This window comes from Phoenix dactylifera, chromosome 5, assembly GCF_051530095.1.
Source record: "Phoenix dactylifera cultivar Ajwa chromosome 5, Ajwa_hap1_PhDact_Kaust_v1.1, whole genome shotgun sequence".
NCBI lineage: Eukaryota > Viridiplantae > Streptophyta > Magnoliopsida > Arecales > Arecaceae > Phoenix > Phoenix dactylifera.
The window spans coordinates 7416911-7422957 of record NC_143194.1 but is presented as its reverse complement, the minus strand read 5'-3'; positions in this window follow the sequence as shown (position 1 = coordinate 7422957).

Genomic DNA, 6047 nt, shown 5'->3' with positions numbered 1-6047 from the left:
TCTGAGAAAAATCAAGCATAGAGACAAAAAACAAAATTGATGTAGAAGTTGAGATCTATCTTCTATAGAATATGGATTTTTCGAGTTTATTTCTACTAGTCATATCTATTTTAGGAAAGAGACTCCTATTAGAATTAGGAAGAGAAATCTTATTTGAATTATATAAGGGCGGACCTTGCCATTATAAATAAAGGCTATATACCTTAATTTTAGGTTCGTCAATGAAAGAAAAGGGGGACCTAAATCTTATTTTTGAAATTTATCCATCTTTTTCTAATTTTCGTTTTGAGAGATTCGTGCTGAGCAAGTTGAGAAAATTCTTACTTCTCTTATATCGGATCAAAGAGGAGAGTAGTAAAAGAAAATTGGGGGTGCGCGGCTTTGAGTGGTGAAAGGGTCGGAGTCAAAATTTTGGGACACGTGGCCTAAGAATTATGCCCATGATAAATCCAAGTCCATAAGCAGAAACACAGGGTTTTACCCACACATCGAGGTGTCTGTTGGTACATTTCAATATCTAGCTATAGTTATGTAAATCCGTTAGCACATACCTAGAATTTTGTTGATGGATTACAATTATCTGCTAGCACAATTTAAGCCTTTTAATCACGGATAGTGAACTTTGTAGCTAATAATATAGAACTGCCGGTAAAAACCTGAATATATTGATGTATTTGTCTTTATAAGCAAAAGCATCCATGGCAAATATCCATTTTCTTGTCGAGAAAGCAAATGACCAAGATATTTGGGAACTTTCTATCACATGTGGTTTGCTATATTAAGCTGTGTGTGTGGTTTAATTTTCGGTCTTATGAGACATGTGAGACTAGAATGGTTCGGCTCAGGTCCAATATCGGATGCCTCAAACAAGACTGGGACATAAAGCATGATTTTAATTGCCATTAGAACATTTGCACATCTGGTGAGAGGTGTTCATGTGCATTGTTTGGCTGGGTTTGAGGGTGCACAAGCCTCTTCATGCCACCAATACCAGCAAGATCAGCAAAACTTGTTATAGAATTTTGCAAATACTTCGAGTAATTCTACTAGATAGATATATACAACTATTTTACCCTCTCAATTACCCATTCAAATTGACAAGAAGAGATGGTGCAGTCCACGATTACAAGCTGGATCATTTACGGATGGTCCTTGGTGCCGCTCCAGCGCCGGAGCATATATGTGGGTAAAGGAGTGTGATAACCTTTTTCAAATTAATTATTTATTAAATGCCCCTTCTCATCAATGTAAATTTCGTCCATAATTGGCAATGCCCAGCCCAGTTTAAGCTCAAGACGATTTTGTTTGTGGCTTGGGAAATTAGTGTCATTATATAGTATTGCTCCAAAAAAGAAGTTGGGAATGTTAGATACCTCAACAGAAGTTGCAACAAGATGTTGATGCTCATCGTTGACATGATATCTAAAAGTTTTTTTGGCTAGATATAAAAAATTAATGCTGGCCTTAAATTTTCTCCAACGACACACTATGCACACCTTTTCCTCCCCAGGAACCAGAGAGCACAAGAACAGAATATTTGGAACGTCTTTATCATATATTGAGTTTACCATATGCTGCATGGGTAGTTAAATTACGTTCTTATTGGAGGCTAGACTGGTTCCTTCGGGATCGGATGCCTCAAACGAGTGGATTATTGTTGCTGGACCCAATAATTCTACCTAATTCATATAGGTGGTCCTTAAATCAATTTGATTTGTTGGTTTCTAATGCTCGAGCCGTGCTCGAGCCGCAAGTGAAATTTATTGTCCAGGGATTTGGCTTTAGAAGATTGGGTTGCCTTGGAACTTGCTATCTCTGCCTCGCGGATCCTATCAACGATGGCTGTTTAAAGTACTGTACATTAAACACTCGGATCCTAAAAAGCTTGATAGTAGACTTCCAGCTCTATTGATGGGCTGCCCCAATTCGTTGCATCGGATGATAATCTTCTCACCCGGAGGAAGCTTCCACACATCCTTTGCTTGAGTGGGTCCCCGTCTCGTCCTCACCGTCCCTTGTCCATCTATTAAAATTAAATAAAATATGTCTTAAAAAGTTGAAGACAAATATGAACATAAAATATGAACTTTAAATCGAATTACCCTGGATCCGGAGCTCATCCTCCGGGCAATCAGCAGGAGGCTCGCGCTGAGATCCTGACTCGTGCTGCTGGTGCTCACATGGCTGCTGGGACTGCAGGAACTGATCAGAAGTAGATCCCACCTGAGAATGCTGGAACTCCACATCTCTAAATCGTCTCCCTCGGGGCATATTGTTACCTGGTATGCACAAAAAAGAATCAATATTTGGTTAAATGATAAATTTATACTAAATTTCATATTGCTACCCGGTCCTCCCATCTTTAGCTGCGGATCTCTTGATGTTAAACTGCTAACAAACAAAAATAGGATCATCAACACCATCAATCAAACACATTTATAATCTAACACTTACTATCAAACTATCAACCTGAACTATCAAACTAGTTGCTCAACATCTCCTGGTTTATAATCTAACACTTACTAACTGCTGCCGTACCTGGATGAAGATCCATAAAGAATTGAAACAACGAAGTCTTGTTGTACGCGAGATGAAAGTGAGCAGCCTATTAATTTCCATAGAGTTCTCAAGACATAAGATTCAAAAGATTCTCTTGGGTTCCCATTCCACTAGTCCAAAAGATTTCAAATGTTTTTCCAAGTTATACACTTTGATGATAATATTATGAATGAAAGTAGTACTACATTTAGATGACCACATGCAATTGAACATAAAAAGAAACAAACTACATTCCATAAATTATAAGTCAACTGTACTGGTCTCTACATTGCCATGGACCTCTATTTAAGTACTGGTTCTTCACAACAACATGTTCTACATTCTCTACTACATTCTCTACTTCCACCCATTGTCTCAAAAAGTGGTCGCTGCACCTACTATAGCAGCTGCCATAGTGATTTTGACCCAAAATTGCTACACTAAGCTTCATTGGGACTCTGTGGCACTTGGGTAAAAGTTGCCGAATATATCAAGAAAAAACATGCTATAGCAGCTGCTACACTACATGCTCAAGGCAAGCACTTTATTCCATAAGGGTAGCACCAGTTCCCTAATGGACTGGTCCAGCAATTATATATCAAATCAGCTGGACTAAGAGTTTGTTTGGAACAAGGGTTGGTTTAATGCTTTGTGCCCTTACCAAACGAATGTTGGTACTGGGTGCATGATGTTTATAACTTTGCCTTTAATATTTAATTATTTTTGCACAAAATATTTAGTGAAAAATATTGACATGTTTAAGCAGCCTGTCATAATTACTATATTATGAAGGTTACCTTTACATGAGATTATAAACTATATTTATATCATAATTACTAAAACTTATGTGATCTGAATCACTCCGATTAGCAAAAGTGATTATGCGTTTGGAATCTGGTTTAGGTACTAGAAAGAGATCTTTTAGAACGTTTGCTGTCCTTTGACCAAGCTGCAATAAGTCACCAAATCAAGCACACTGAGATGAATTTAGCAAGAAAGGGAAGAAGATAATATCTTGGTGAAATGATAATATCCACTATCAATGTCAAGGAAAAGATCATGTGTCACAAATCAATATTAAAAAGGTAAAGAATCTTATTACTGTGATTTGAAAGAAACCCAATATCATGTGATCTGAATGTTTACTAAGGAACATGATATAAGACAACAAACTTTCTTGATCTAAAGGATGTATCAGCTAGATCGGTTACTTTATTGATATTGTAACTAGCCATGAAAGACATATTGTACCTTTACAATTTAAATCATGTGTAAATTTATTGATGCCAGTCTACACAACATTTTTATTGGTACATATTGCTAAACAATATTTTCTAAATATCATTTGGTTGTTTTATTATTTGAAAAGTTCATCAATTAATCATGGTCTACCGGTGCCACAATAGAAGAAAGCCAGATCATCAAGTAAGCATGCAAGGTATAAGATCTTGGTCTTATAAGATCATGGAGAGTCAGGGGAGTTACAAGCCTTTGAGTCTTGGGCGCCTTGCTGCACTTCTTGCCTGCAACAGATATCGACAAGCATGCCATATTCGAAGATTCAAGGTCAAAAATTGAAGACTGACAATAATAGGTCCACAAAACAACAACAACAACATCATAAAACCATGCTACAGAAGTTATAATAAGACCATATTCAACACTTATCAATGCAAGTTCTCAGAAAAGTACTGGTAAATACCGTAAAAAATAAAAGGCATGACTAATGCATTACTATACTAATCAACTGATGAACATACACAAACATGCACATACATGTGGGACTGTGATATTTCAATGTCCCTGTGCTGCCCATCCATTTTTAACTCCTTTATTATAATTGTGATTTAAATGTTTAGTCTTGTAAATACAGCCTATTCATTACATAAAATTGTGAGGAGTATTTATGTCATTTAATCAAGAAGGTGGGAGCAATGCAGTTTGTTTTCAAATTGAGTGCTCTTTCAGAAGAAATGACTTCCCTGTAAACAAACTTTCCTCAGGGAGGTCCAATTCAGAGATTACTCTGAATCAAGAGAGCTGGAAAACTTCAGAAAACTCTTTAATGAAGGATTCATGAGTGACATCCATTATTTAAGTTGTATCTTCCGTTGTCCCTAACAGCTTCTCACACTCTCAAAGTTGGCTACGTGACACAGCTGCATGAATCTTAAAGAGCATACGAGTCTTACAGAACGAACAATATTTCAATTACACCCAAAATTTAAACCAAACATATAATAGCAATAAGAATTCAGTTAAATATTTTCATCATTAATAAATAGTAAAATTTGTTCAACTACATAATGCAAATGTTCATCATATACATGGGGTATATGATGAAGCACAATAAAAAACACAGTGAAACTACACTGTGTTTCACTGGATCCGGGACTGTGACTTCTAAATGATTAATAAAAAAAGATTCGAGGCACTGAATTGCAATAAATTTGTGTTTCAACCAGAATAATCAACCAATTTGTGTTTCTTGAACCCCAAGTTGAGAAAGGGAATTTTGTGATATGAAGAGAAAAAAAAGTACATGAGAAAAGAAAAATAACCTTGAGAGCAGAGAGAGCCTGTTCGATTTGATCGGCAGAGAAACCTTCGAGCGGAGCTTGTCGTAGATGGTCCGGAGCCTCTTCGCTTTTTGAGCTTGTCGTAGGTGGCCGGTCGCTCGGTGCCGGAGACGAGAGAGGAGGATGCGGATGGTCGCTTGCCGCCGGAGAGGAGAGAGGACGAGAGGAGCTTGGCGTCGGACGTCGCTCGGCGCCGGAGAGGACAAGGGTCGGTCGGTCGCTCGTCGTCGGAGAGGAGGGAGGAGGAGCCAGAGGAGCTAGGGCTTGATCGATCGGGATGCAAAATGAGGAGGAGAGGGGTGGCCACTGGTTTTGATGTGAATTTGACTTTTGACGACGCTTATACGCGTCGTTTTAGGCCGGAATATACGATGACGCTAATAAGCGTCGTCTATTCCTAAGAATTACCGACGCTTAATGAAAGCGTCGGCAAATATTTGGGCGGTGAACTTTTTTCCGACGCTTTCTCCTAGCGTCGGTAGAAAAGCATCGGGAAAAGACCATTTTCCTGTAGTGATTCGATCTCGTTGACAGCTGACAGCAAATTTTTATGGACATACCGCAAGTTGAGGGACGGCTGAATCTGATAGCCTAATGTTTTGTACCTGGAGAGTTGTATTCAATCAAAAATAAAGAGCTCTTACCCTTCAATTGTTGCTTCATTTAGTAAGGCACCAGAGTGACTTTTCTTGATTGATTTGAGTTGCCGAGGTATTGCACTACATAGCAACATGATTCAACACATAAATCATACGAGAGACTTAACCAGACACGCAACAACAATAGCTATAATCAGACTCGAACACTATGACAAAGCACACTATCCTGAAGAGCAGGATTGACTTTTGCTCGTTTGCAAACAGAACAGGATTCAAATTTCTTTTCAGCACTTAGCCATGATATGCTGAGGATGACAGCCACCGTGGCTGA